Consider the following 14,568-nt stretch of genomic DNA (forward strand, 5'->3'; position numbering starts at 1 on the left):
AGCATCAGGTCCCACTGATCAACCAGGGCCTCCTCTCTATCAGAAGCTGCATCCTAGGGCAGAGGCCCCATTCTTATGGCTCCCAGCTCACATGGGCTGAATCCCCTTGGTGTCAGCCCTTTCCCACCCCCACTATTTCTTCCTTGAATATCCCTTGTTCATCTCCAGCCAGGATAGAGGCCACCAGGGCTAGGGTCCATTGGGCATCCTATCCCCTCGGAGGGGCTGGGTGCTCCCCCACTCCATAAACCCTCTTGCTCTTTGATGTTCAATTCTGCCCCACTGGGCTTACTTTCTCCCCATGAGGCTGGGGTGGGCCAAGGGGTCTGCATTTCCAGCAAGCCCACCACCCCCCTACAGATTCAGATGCAAGATGTCCAAGGACCCCAGTTTGAGAAATGCTCTCCTGCCCTTCCTCCTTGAAGACTGGGTGCTGTGCATCCTACACTGGCAACTATGCATTCTGGTAGATTGCCCACCCAATATTGGCCTCTCTGCTCCCTGCAGCCACCCCCTACAAGAATACCCCAGCCTTATCACCTGGCTCTGGAATGCCCCTTTCCTAAATCATAACTGCATTGACCACACCTTCAGGCTCTCTCCATCACCCCCATCTCACCTGCCTTCGACCTCAGACCTCTTGCGGCCTCAGCTCATTTATTCAGCTATCCACTGAATGAAAACCCTGTGCCAAGCATGTGCCAGTCACTGGAGATACAGCCTGGAATTGCACAGACAGCACCCTGCACAGAGCTCACAATCCCCCTCTGTTTCCTTTCTCTCTGCTAGCTCTCTCCCACCTTTTCTTCCCTACTTTCCCTGCACACCCTTCTCCCCAGCCTGGATCCACAGCCACCACTCCATTGCTCGCCTGCTGCTAATATCCCTAGCACTCTGGGCTTCTCTCTTACCTGGCAGAAACCAACTCTGGGCAACCCAACTCCCTGCTTCTCTGCACCTGCACACAGGCTGGCGGGAGCTGCCAGATGCCTTGGCCCGGCAGCTGGGTTGGAACCACAGAGCAGTTCTCAACCTCAGCCAGGCTCTCGTTTCCCACTCAGGAAATCCTCATGTGTGGCCCTGGTCATCTGTCTCCCTTCTCACAGAAGATGAGTGTTTCAGATTTTCTCCACAAGCTTCAAACAAGCTCAAGTCACTCCCACATAAAAAATGAAAACAACCCTGGAAACTATCCAAATACCCACCAGTAGATAATGGACTGCTACACAACAAAAAGAATGAACAATATACAACTACATGCAACAATATGGATGAATCCTACAGATATAACGTTGAGTGAAAGAAGCAAGACTACAAGAGAGGATATATGTACGATTCCGTCGATATGAAGTTCAAAAACAGGCAAAACTAATCTATGGTGATAGAAGTCAGAATAGTAGTTACCCTTGGGGAGTAGTGACTGGAAGCGGGCACAAGGGGGCTTCCAGGGTGCTGGTTATGATCTATTTCCTAATTTAGGGTCTATTTCCTGATCCTATATGGCTGTATTCCCTTGTGAAAATGTATCGAGCTATACACTTAGGACATGGGCCCTTTCAGTATGTACATTTCAATATAAAGTCGACTTTAAATAAATAACTACAAAAAGAAATGACCCCAAGTCTCTTTCTAGCTACCCCACCCCTCACCCTATCTGGCCCTTTCAGAGCCAAGTTTCTTGAAGAGATGTCTACCTCCATTTCCTCTCTACACCCACCCACTCCTCTTCCCATCCTGGTCCACCTTCTGTACCCACCACTCCCCTGACTGGTCTGGACAAGGTTACCTGTGATCTCCCTGTTGCTGAATCCAGAGTCCAGTGTTTAGTTCTTATCCTGCTTAATCTCAGTAAAGCTTTTCACTGTGTAGTTCTCTTCCTCTTCCTTGAGCCTTTCCTTTTCTTGAATTTCAAGAGGAAACATGCTCCTGGGTTTCCACTTCTCTCTCTGGCTGCACATCTCGTTTTCCCACAGAGGATCTGGCTTTCTCCCCATCCCCAAATGAGCCTCATCCTCCCTGCCCTTGGGCTGTGTACATCTCCCACAGCTTCATGCCATCTAAATGTTGCCAGCTTCCTTATCTCTTCCTCGCCCAAACCGCTCTTCTGAGCACCAGGCCTGTATATCTAACTGTCTGCTTGATGCCTCCCCAGAAGCTGGGTGACAATTGGAGTGGGCTATTAGGGATGTGCTGAGTTTGAAGTCTCCAAACTGAATTCACCACCTTCCTCCTCAAACCTGACTCTCCCTGGTGTTCACCTCTTCATGACAGCCCCACGATCTATTTACCCAGTCGTTCAAGACAGAAACTAGGAGTCATCCTGGGTACCCCCTACATCCACTCAGCCACCCACTCCTGCCATCTCTGGAATCTGCCCCCTCAACTCCACCCCCATAGCTAGAATTCAGGTCCAAGTCGTCACCAACTCTCACCTAGAACCCTACAGCAACTTCCTCATGGGTTCCCTCTCTCCACTCTAACCCACAAGGATCCATTCTTTATTCAATAACAACATTGCTCTTAAAATTCCAGTCACCTGACAATGCCAAAAACTGTCCTTTATCAAGTGCATTCTATATGCCAGGCACTGTGCTTAATTAACAAACAACATCTCATTTAATTCTGGCAACAATCCTATGGGGTAAGTCCTATTAGCCCCACTTCACAGATGAGAAACCTGAGGCTAACTGGCTGTGACTTTGGGCAAGACATTTCTAAACCTTTTTGGGCTTCAGATACCCATCTATTAAATGAAGATGTCAACAATAATAAAAACAGCAACTATCTCACTGGGCTGTTGGGAGGATGAAATGAGATACTTCTCTCTATAGGGAGTGTTTGGGGAAGGGAGAATTGTATGTGGGGTAGGGAAGTTGGGGTGGACACACTACCTCATTGTAAGCACACAACAGATATTAACTGCTGTTACTAATAATTACTAATCTGCCCAGGATTACACAGCTGGTAAGTGGCAGGGCCAGGATTCAAACCCAGGTGATCCAACCCTAAGACTCGAAATCTTTAATATCCCTCTATTCTGACTCTTGTGAAACATCCGTGGGTACCCCCCTGCCCCAAGGATAAAGTCCAGACTTTCTAACATGACCCACAAGACCCTTCAGGCTCTGTCCCTTTCCTCATATACCTTCAACTACTCCTCCCCTCATAGTCCCCTGCTCCCCCCATAGTCTTTCTGTTCTGGCTCTTCAGCATTTAAACAGCAGCCCCCACTGCTCCTATACCCGCTTCCCACTACTCTCAGCCTGACCAGCTCCCTCTCCTTTTTCAAGTTGTACCCTATAACTTCTTCCTCCAGGAAACCTGCCCTGGGTTGGTCCCCCCTTTTAGGCGCCACATAGCTTCCACCCTGAGGCCACATAACTCTGTTGTCAGTTCTCCTTTAGGGTCTGTCTTCCAACCAGACTGTGAACTCTGGGGGCTGGGGCCTGTCTGCTTGGATCACTGTTGTACCCTCTGGGCCCTGCACCAGGGCAATGAAGGAGGGCTGAGTATGAGTAGGTGGCTGAGTATGAGTAGGGGGCTGAGTGAACTGGGCTGCCCAGACACAGGAACAGCAGATCCTGAGCTGTTGGAGGGGTAGATTTCAAGTCTGTGTCCACTTCAACTCCCCTACCCCACATACAATTTTCCCTTTCCTTTCCCAACTTTCTGATTATATCAGCAAGTGGAGTTCTACTCCCTTGGGATGGGGCAGGGTGGGGGTCCTCTGGGATTCTGGAACTGAATGGATGGGCTAGACTCAGTAGGCTGACTGTCCCATCAATTTTCTTTCTCTGACTGGGTCTCTGCTGCCACCAACCCCCTAGTCCCACAGGGACTAGGATGTATAACTGTTGGTCCAGACTCTCCCCAAATGACCATCAGAATATCCATCTGAGTGATCATTTCAGGAGGTGGATAGGCAGGATCTCGCCTGCTGGGGGAGTGAGGGAAAGAGCTGAATCCCTTGAGCTAAGGGACAGGGTCCACCTCAACTGGTGAGGGCTGGCTGATAAGAGCCAGGGGACTCTCTAGACTCATGCCAGCCCTGAAATCTGTTCTGGACATGGGAAAGAACCCAGGTCCCAAAGGTGATGGGGCCTGCAGCACAGCCAACTCTGGGCAGCTGGGAATGAAACTCTGGCCACCAGCAGGCTCCAGATCTCGCGACCCCCAATACCTTCTACAAGACAAAACTGGTGCACTTGTGTGGGGCAGGAGGTCCCGCCACCTGTGTTGCCCAGCTCAGTGGTATGTCAGGCCAGCCGCCTTGCCGGGAGTCCCTGGCCCAGCCCCGCCCCGCCGCGGGGCGGCCCAGGACCGAGGTAAACAGGCGCTAAAAATAACCCGGGCCAGGGGCGGCTGCAAGGGAGAATGGGGTCCCTCCTGAGCCTGCCCCTGTCTCCACGGCAACTGCCCCAAACCCGGCTGCTGACGTCATGCCGCAGCTGCGGGAGCAGGGAGGGAGGGGGGCGCGGCGCGGCGCGGCCTGGGACCCCCCACCCCGGAACCGCGCGGAGGCGGCCGGTTGGCCTCACTTCCTGCCGGCCCCCTCCCTGGTCAGCTGGTCACATTCCCGGGCCGGCAGCGCGCTGGAAGCCTGGTGGCCTCCCCTGGGCCGGTCCTGGCAGGGGCGCGAGTCCGAGCTGCAGCGAGGGGCGGCCGTGACTCAGCCGCGCCCTCCCCGCCTGCTTTTCCACCCGGGGAGGACCCAGCCCGGCGCCCTGCATGCTCCCCTCACCCACACTCAAGTCTAGGCTCCTCTCTCCCGCTGCTGCCCCACCGGACCCAGGGCAGCTAAGCGGGCCTCCTTGTGTCAATGGAGTATTTTGCACCCCACTCTCCAATTCTCATCTTCCTCTGCCCTTCCCCTCCATACCACGAAGGTGGATAGTGTAGTGGCAAGAATTCAGATCTGAGTCTAACCCCCACCTCTCTCCAAACCAGCTGTGTGACCTTGAGAATATTACTTAACCTCTCTGGGTCTGTTTCTGCATCTGTCAGATTGTCATAAACCTCCTTAGAAGGCTTTGCCAGCGTGAACGCTGCAGGCCCCACAGATGGCTGCCAGGGCACCGTTATTGTTACATTAGACTGTACACAGTAGGTGCTCAGCCAGCCAGCCTGGACACGCATTAGGAGCAACCCAGTAGAGCTGGCTGGGAAGGGTCAGTACCAGAGGCTGGACTCAGGCCTCAGCGGGGAGAGGAGAACAGAAGGTGCTGAGGCCAGACTTAGCTGGACCCCTAGCCCTGGTGAGCAGACCCCTTCCCCAAACCAGTTCTGCAGGGTGCCCACGCCTGGCCCCTTGCAGAGACCCCACACCTGCCTTCCATTTCTAGGGACAGGGTCTGTTCCCCGCCGCGCCAGGTTTGGGCGAAGAGCCTGGCTCCAAGCCAGCTCGGCCACCTTGGGCTGGGCCCCAAAGCGGCTTAGGCCAGCGGGTGGGGCCAGGAAGATTAGCTCATCTCGCAGGCCAACCTGCACTCCTCGTCGCCCCCTCCCCATTCCCAGCTCAGCGTCCCCCGCGGCGAGGGCATGGGGGGCTCCCGGAGAGCGTCGGTGCCAGGGCCCAGGCTGGCGCCGAGAGCCGCCCTGAGGCCTGGCCCACCCCCGGGCACCGGCCGCCTAGGCCTTGCTGTGGGAGGGAAGGAGGCAGCGCCGGGCGCAGCAGGCCCGGGGGCGGCGGCTTTTGTCCGGCGAAGCCGCGTCCTCTGCGCCCTGGGGGGAGGGGAGGAACGACAGCGCGCGGCCTGGGTCCCGGGGATGGGGCGATGGGGGACAGGGCCGCAGCTGGGGTAGCAGGTCTGGGGCCGAGCGGGCGGCGCTGGCGGAGGAGGCACTGGAACCGCCGCGCCAGCCCTCCGCCCGGACCGCGGCCCCCGGAAACGGCGGGGACACTCACATGGCTGTGCTGGGCTGCGCGGACCTCGCGCTATCCGTGCGCTTGTCGCTGCCGGGCCTGGTCGCGCAGCAGCTGCCGCTGTAGCCGCCGCCGGCGCCTGCCTCTCCCTCTGCCCGCCGCCCAGCCTCCCCGCTCCTCCCCCGGCCCGCTGGGCCCCACCCCCTGCGCTCCCGTGGCTCCGACGCCCCGGGAGGCGCCCAGGGCTCACCCCGCCCTCCCGGGTAACGGAGCAGGCCGGTGGCCGGTGGAGTCCACCAGCTTGCGGGGAGGCGGGACCCTGGAGGACGCCAGGGCGGTGGGAGTTCTCCGCGCTCAGGATCCACCGGAATAGGGGAGCTTTCCGGGAAACGCTCGCAACAGAGGCAGTCCCATTCCTTCCCACGCAGACCCCAAAACCGGGTGCGTCACAGAGCCCCGCTTGCCTGCCCTCTCCTCAGATTCCGTGGGTTCTAGAGACCTTTCAGGCTCCCCTCTCTGTGACCGCCTGAAACGTCCTGGAGCGGCCACTGCTGGGTTGGGTTGGTGGAGCAAAGGATCAGGGCCAGTTTCTGGGAAGGGAACAGAGAAGCCCGAGTCCAAGCCAGTCGGACACCTTCTGGGTCCAGATGCTGCCCCTCAACCCTGCTTCCTTGGCCAGCCTCAGTTTCCCTGCCGTGAGGGCAGGCTGCCCTTACTGCCACCGTCTGGCGGGTAAGTCTGGGCTCTTAGCCTTGCCATGCCTTCACCACTCATTGGGTAATGGTTTCTGGGGAGTCTCAGGCCTTGCTCTCCCAGCATTAGAGAGGACCCTGGCAGGGTCTGGGGACCCTAGGCTTGGGGCACATGTTGGCCAAGGGGGCCAGAGCCTAATCTTTTCCAGTGAGGGGGCTGGAATAGTGACTCTCACCTAAAGTGGGTTGAGGTGGAGCTGAGAGCTGAGCTCACACTGGGGTCAAAGGACCAGCTCCTCTCCCCCACCCCTGCCATCAATAAGACAACACTGGCCCTCTCCAACCCTGAACACTCCAGGCCCCCACCCTTCAGGCTTCACTCCTGTAGTCCTTCACCTTTAGAGGTAGCACAGACATACCCAGGAGTGGTTTGAGGGACTTGAAGAGGTTTCTGAATATCTGCCCCCACTCCTGAGGGTTGGTCTTGACAACCCAGAGCCTGGGGGGAGGCCCTCAGGGGCACTGACATTCTCTCTCTCACCAGCTATTACCAGAGACACCCCTCCCCCTCCCCCAGTTCTCCCACCTCTCCAGCCCTTTCTCTTTGCCTTCCTTTGTAGCACCCCTTTCTCTATAGTGCTTAAACCTGGGGATTACTTCAGGGACTGGATTCTTCTCTTTATTTTCCCCACCCCAAAATATCATCCAGTCTCAGGGCTGCCATCCATCCACCGTTGACCATCCCAAGCCTTCCTCTGTGCCCAGAGCGCTCTCCTGTTCCAGAGGCCCTGGATGACCCACCAGATCTCATGACCTTCCCCAGACAGACGCTTCTTCCTTTGTCCTCATCTCTGTACAGCACCACTGTCTACCCGGGCTCCCACATGAGCCAGAGGCTGGGCCTCTCTGGAGCTCTCAAAACTGGCACCAATTGGTCCCTGCCCACCTCTAAAGTCACCTCCTCAGCAAGGCATCCTCTGACCACCTTCTCTGAAGATAGCCTCTCCTTGTTACTCTCTGTCTCCACATCCTGTGGACACATGCCTTCATGTCACTGATCACCACCAGGAAGCAATATATGCCCATGTGTGCTCACGTGCCTAAACTTGCCTCACTGTGGGTCTCTAAGCTCTGTGGGGTCAGGGGCCATGGAAGTCCTTGTCACCACTGTCCCTGGCTCATAGTGGGAGTTCAAGAAATATTTGTTGAATGAGCCAGTGAATGAATAAATGCATGAACCCTTGACGTCCCCCTCTCTACCCCCACCTTCATTCAGCCTCCTAGTCCTGTTGGTCCTACCTCCTTAACGTTTCAAATTCATTCCCTTCCCGCACCTCACCTCCTACCACCAGCACTCTTTTATTTATTAATTCATTCAACAAACACCCACTGAATACTCAGGGCTAGGCAGCATGCTGACCCTTGGGATGGCAGTGGCATACAGCTGTCCTTGTGCCATTGCTCAGGGCTCTGATGAGGCAGCACTGACTGTGGGGCCTCCCCAGGGCCACTGTCCGAGGAACTCTTTCTCAGTCTGGAATTCTAGAAGTCCACTTCCAAAAAATTCCCACTTTTAATGGATTATTCCCTTGCCCTTCACAGTCAGTCACTCTGTCCTGTGTCTGGCCACATCTCCGCATTGTCTCAGCGGGTACCGAGCCTGGCACCACCATCTTTTCTGGCCTTCCTGCCTCCACCTTTGACCCCTACAGTTGTTCTCTACCCAACAACACGAGTGGTCTTTTAAATCATGAATCAGGTCATATTGGTTCCCCATTGCTCTCAGAATAAGTCCAGACTCTGTAGTGGGGCCTCCAAGACACAGGAGATCTGGCCTGAGATGACCTCACCTCCTCATCTCCCACCCGTCCTGCCAGCCTTTCCTGCTCTGGTTCCACTACACCAACCTACCTGTGTCTCCCTGAACATGGTCCCCACTCTCTAGCCTCTGCCTCTTCTCCCAGCCTCCCTTCTGCCTGGGAGGCTCCTCCTCCTTATCCACTTGGAAAACAGCTCAAGTGTCACCTCCTCCAAGAAACTTGTGTCCTCTGGCTTCCCACTCACCCCTTGTGAGCACCCATTACTGCCTACTGTCCTTGTCTGTGACCAGGCCTGGCTCCCCATCCTGTGACCAGCAGGGCCAGGCCTGGATGGGGCTGCAGTGAGCTGAGGGGACACCAGAGGCTTCACTTGGCCCTCTCCTCCTGCCCAGGGACCTTGAGGGAGGGACAGTGTCTGAGGGCCACAGGATGATGGAGGCCTCCCAGGCCTTTTCCCAATAACCAGTGAGCCAGGTGAGGAAGGACACAATTAAAACCCATTTCACAGAAGTGCCACCTGAGGCTCCGGGAAGACAGAGCCTTTCCATGGTCATGTGTTAGGAAGGGGCAGAGAATGAGCTCCAGCTCAACTCACTGGGTCCTAATCTGCTCGGCACTGAGTCAGGCATCATCCCCTGAGCACGTGCTCTGCCTGGCTCTGGGCTGGGAGCTGGGACAGAGCACCGAATCATCGCCATTTCTAACCTCAAGCAGGTTACATTGCTAAAGGGCTACGCTCAGGCCTGAGAAAAATCCCTCTAATAGACGGCAGAGGGTGGTGAGAACCATAGTGAACCCAGGGTCCTCACATATGGTGCAGCTAGTTCCACTTTTGGAAGTATTACAGTTCACGTCCCCAAACCCAGAAAAACAGAAGCTTCCTTCATGCCACCACACAGCCTCCATGGCTACAGCTCTTCCCAGCTTCCTGTGAGGTGACAGAATAGAAACCTGCTCTTTACTGTGCCTGTGGCCACAGGCCCTAGGCAGAGTGTGCAGCATTCATTCATCCACCAGATAGTTGGCAAGTATTCATGGACCCTGCTGTGTGCTTGGCCCTGGAGGGACCAGAAGTAGGGGGACCAGAGGTAAGGCCACCCAGTTCCTGCCCATGGGGGCTCACTGTCAATCACAGCAGGTACATTCCTGAGTCTCTGCACCTCCTGTGTCACCAATGTGAGAGTGTGTGTGAGTGTGATCATGTTCGTGTGCACGTTTCTGTGTGTGTATGTGAGAGAGAATATGAGTATGTGCTGGTTAGGAAGGGCTCTGCAGGGAAGGGGTCCTTGCATGGCAAGTTGTTGGGGCTCCCTAGGCAGGCAGAGGGTAGGTCCTTGGAGGAGGATCTGGGGCAAAGAGCACAGTAGAGTTCAAGGCATGGGAGAGAGAAGCAGCCTCCTGTGCTGGTGGGGAGCAAAAGCTTAATGTGGCTGGAGAATTGTGTGAGTATGTGTTGGGGATGGGGCCAGTCATGAGGGGCCTTGGGGACTGGCTGAAAAGCATGGATTTTACCCTCAGGTGATGGGGAACCTGGGCTTTAAGCCAGGAAATTTTGGGGTCATATCTATGTTTTGAAAAGGTCACCCAGGCAATATATGGAAGGGGGAGGTAGAGACAGCAAGGAGGCTGATGCTGTTTTCCAGCCAAAGTCATCATGGCCTGGGCCGGGGCGGGGGCAGTGGGGATGGAGAGGAGACATTCAAGAGATGCTCGGGAGGCAGGATGGAGGGCTGAGTGATTGATGGGATGCGGGGTCTGGATAGGCAAGCAGCCCAGATGATGCTGGGGTTTGGAGCCTGGGTGTTGGGTGGATGGTGGTTTTTTAACGATTGGGGAGTCGTGGAGGATCAAGTTAGGGGATGTTGACATGGTCAATTAGGGCAGGTGGCATCTGAGGAGTCCAGGGACCATTCATCCAGGAGGAGGTATCTGGAAGGCAGCTGGCCATGTGGGTAGAGGAAAGAGGGGTCTAGGCTGGAGACAGCTTTTGGAGGGGACAGTGGTCAACCGGCTCACCAAGAGGTCAAGTGAGAGAGTGCCAAAGGTGCCACACCCTGCTAGAACACTTCAGTGAGTGGTGAGGGCAGATGCAGGATGGAGAGAGGGTAAATATGGGGCTTGTGGGTATGCATGGACCTGCCACCAACCTCCATCCCCCTCCAGCCCAAGCCTGGACCCTGCTTTCTGTCATATGTGTTAGAGGGCAAGGGCCAGGGATGCTGCCCCATGTTCAGGTCCTGGCTTTACCACTCTCACCTTGTAGTTCCTGGAGCCACTTCTCTTTTCTGGTGCTTTAACTGCACCCATCCATTCACTCATTAAAACTGCAGTTTGAAGAGGTGCTTGTCTCATTAATAATCAACATAATGCAAATGTAAACAACAATAAGAGACATTTTTTTTTCCTTGCCTCTGAGATTGGCAGTGATGGACATGATGTGTGAGTGGACTCTCTCAAGAGAATGGGAATTGGTTTGAGTGTCTAAGAGTAGTTTTTTCAGGATGTTAGGTGAAAACAACCCTTTCACCCTGCAGTTCCACTTCAAGAAATTTATCCCAAAGAAAGAGTTGTACAGGCAAGAATAGACCTGTGCCTGAGATGTTGATTACTGGCTTGCTTAGTCAGGGATAAAAGGATGACACAGTCTACGTGACCATCAGTGGGAGACGGAGGGCTGAAAGAGGTTCACGTACGCTGAGATGCCGTGTGGCCACTGAAAATGATGTCGGGCATGGACTGAACCCCTGCCATGTGCCTGGCATCATTCTGGATGCTGGGGACACAGTGGCGACCAGACGGGCAAGGTCTCTGCTCTCAAGGAGTTTACTCTCTAGCCAAAGGAGGCAGAGAATAATCAAGTTAACATATATGCAAGATGACTTCAGAGAGAAGGAAGAGCTGTGGAGAAAACAAAGCAAGGTGATGTGATTTGGAGTGATGGGGCTGAGGCGGCACTGTGGTCAGGGTGGTCAGGGAAGGCCTCTTTGAGACAGTGACATTGGAGCCGAGACCTGAATGACAAGAAGGAAACAGTTACAGAATGATCCAGAGAAAGTATTCTAGGCAGAGGGAACAGCAGGGGCAGTGGCTCGGAGGTAGGACTGAGCTTGCTGTATTTGAGTCCAATGGGCTTGGGCCTAGAGGGAAGGGAGGTCTGAGAGGTAGCAGGGTCAGGTCCGGTAGGGGAGGGGATGAGGGTTTTATGTCTGTGAATAGGGAAAGGTACTCAACGAAATAATCACAGAGGAGTGGGGAAAGCACCAGAACAGCCGCCTGATCTCTTGTAGCAGGAGTCTCCTCAGGTCAAACCTGCATCCACTCATCCTGAGAGCTATCAGGAGGCTCACCCCTGCACCAGCAGTGGCCATCATCTCGGGGCATTGTAATTTCACCTGGTTTTATTTTCTTCTTTATATTTACTTATACAAAGAATGATTTGCAATGCATATGTCATCATTTTCAAAGACAACATGGCCATTACTTATTGAGGCATTTCCAGGACAGTCCCTGCACCTGGTGGGTGTAAGTTTCTAGTCCAGGGTCGCCAGGCTGGACAGGTAACTTCCCTGAGGACTCTGCCCCAGGTAGGGCTGTGTCTCTACCATTGTCCCTGCTGATCCAGCTTTGGCCTCCAGGGGGACCTATGAGCAGGGCCATGCTGGGGTGGGGTGGGCTGGGCCAGGAGTCTTTCCTTCCTTCCTGACTCCCTTCTCCTAAGGGACAAGTGGGAGGGACGTCCATGCCTTTCCCAGATCATGGGCATGAGCTGCTCCCCTGGGACTTTTTCAGGCCTGGCCCCCTGAGAAGGCTGTAGTGTGTAATGTGTAGTTTATTTCTGAATTCCTACCTCTGGGAGAACTGTTCTGATAGAGATTTGGAGGGCGTCGTGGTGGGGAGGATCTTTAGCCAATGGGCATCTGGCAATACCCTCCATCCACCAGACGATGACCTTGGGGCGGAAGATCTCAAACTGACCCTTGTCCTGCCCCATCCAAGCCCAAGAAGTACAGCTTTGGTCTTTGGCGCCACCGTGTGGTAAGTATCCACACTGCAGTTATAGGCTTCACAAAATATCGCCCAACTCCAGGGAGTGCAGCCTTATCTCAAGTCCTGTTTCTGTGAATGGATAGTCACGAAGTGTGCAGTGCACAACCTGTTCAGCCCTACGCAGTGGCCCTGCTCACATTCAGACCTGGTTGCATATTATGGTCACTGAGAACCCCACCACCATTAAAACCTCCTCCACACTCTGAAGCCACTTGGTAAGTGCTCCCTGACCCTCCATTTCTCAGTCCTCTCCTCCTTTGACCTGTTCCAGGTGTGTTGGACACAGACGACCCTCCCCCTCTTCTGAAACTCCCTCTGGCTTCTGTGATCGCTCCTCTTGGATTTCTAGCTGCTTCTCTGGCTGTCTCTGTTCATGCCCCTCAGTGGCCTCCTCAGGGTGCTGGGCCCCCTTCCCTCGTCCTTGATACTTTTCTCGAGGCCATCCTGACAACTTCCAGGGCCTTGTTTCCATCCCCACAGTGATGCCTTGAGTCTCAGCTCCCCATCTCTCACTCCATCCCCCCTTAGGATGACCCTTGGGCACCCCAAACTCATTGTGTAAAACTAATTCCATGTCCTCTCCTCAGAACTGCTCCCCCTCCTGGCTCCTCACGTCAGTCTGGTGGTCTTTCCCCTGAAACTCTATCAGCCATCAAGTTGCCCCATTCTCCCCACCCCTGCTGCCCCACCCTTGACCAGGGTACCACCTGCACCTCCTTTCTGGTTCCTTAGTGTCCTCGGTTTCACCTGGCCTGCTCCATTCTCCACAGGGCAGCTGGATGTCCTCTGCAGATTTGACCCTGTCCCTTCTCACTTCCCCACTGCCCCTTCATCTCTCGCCCGTTCCTCCCCAGGAGGTCCTTGCTCCGTGAAGACTGAACCTCTTTGTTCTCTGAATACACTCTGCTTTCCCACACTTCCACGTCTTTGCACAGGCTGTTTATGCATCTTTTTCCTCTTTCCTTCACCTGGCTAACTCCTGTCCAGCCTTTAGGTCTCAGTTTAGACACGACTTCCTCTGGGATACCTTCCCTGGACCCCAGGCTAGGTCAGGAACCTCTTCTTCATTTCTTCACAACGCCCTACACATCTGCCATCATAGCCCTTGTCTGCCTTCCCTTCCAAAAGGGCCACCCGCTCCTGTCCAGGGCTCCACACACCAAGGTCAGATCCAGGTCCAGTCACTCTGTGCCTGATTCCCAGACTCAGAGGTCTTAGATCTCAAAAGCTGTCAGGTGCAGAGAGAGGAAAGTCACACCCAAGGGTCACCACAGTGAATTAGTAGCCAGGCTGGGATAGGACCCAAGACTCTTACCTTCCCCTCCAGGGCTCCCCTGCTCCCCCAGATGCCATTGTGAGCTGAGTCAGGATCCTTAAGGGCCCATAGAACCTTGACCAGCAGGGAGTTGGCAGGCTCCTAGCCTGAGGGCAAGGCAGCCAGCAGCCCAGGCTCTTGAGAGCCCAAGGTGCTGGTAGAGGCTGTCCCAGGAAGGGGGCTGGTGTGCAGGTGACCTCAGGCCAGCACATCTGATGAAAGGATTTAATGAGATTCCTTTCTCCCACAGAGCTGTGCAGTGGGAGTGTGGCCTAGATATCATGCAGGGAGGGTCCACATTCTTGAAGGGTGGTGGTGGCAGCTGTCAGAGTCCCAGGGTTAATTATCTCCAACGTCACACAGAAGAGAATGTGCTGAGGTGAGACCTCCCCCAACCGGCCTTGGCTTCTCGGGGCATGGATCTCTCCAGGACTCATTCTGCTCCTCATCAGATGAAGTCTCAAGATCAGCTGAGTATTCCTTCAGACCTCAGCTCCCTCACCCTACTCCAGCCCCTAGGGACTCCTAGCTCTTCCCTGAGACTGATTTGTGGGGTCCCACCTCTGGGCCTTTGCTCTTACTATGCCCTCTGCCTGCTCCATGGCTGGGCCCAGCTCATTTGCTCAGGGAGCTCAGTAAACACTGGTGAATTGAATTGTTCTGTAAATAAACAAAAAGTGCCAAACAGGCTTCCTGGCACTTAGGAGGTGCACCTCCCCAAATTTTCTAAGCAAACAAATAACCCAAAATGGGAGAAGAGAAAGGACTCATCCAGTCTTTTCTTGGACCTCTGTTCCCAAACCTGCTCTCCTTTCTTTTCTTTTTTTTTTT

The sequence above is a fragment of the Ceratotherium simum genome, chromosome 30 (genome assembly GCF_057802395.1).
Source record: "Ceratotherium simum simum isolate JZ-2026a chromosome 30, ASM5780239v1, whole genome shotgun sequence".
Taxonomy (NCBI): Eukaryota; Metazoa; Chordata; class Mammalia; order Perissodactyla; family Rhinocerotidae; genus Ceratotherium; species Ceratotherium simum.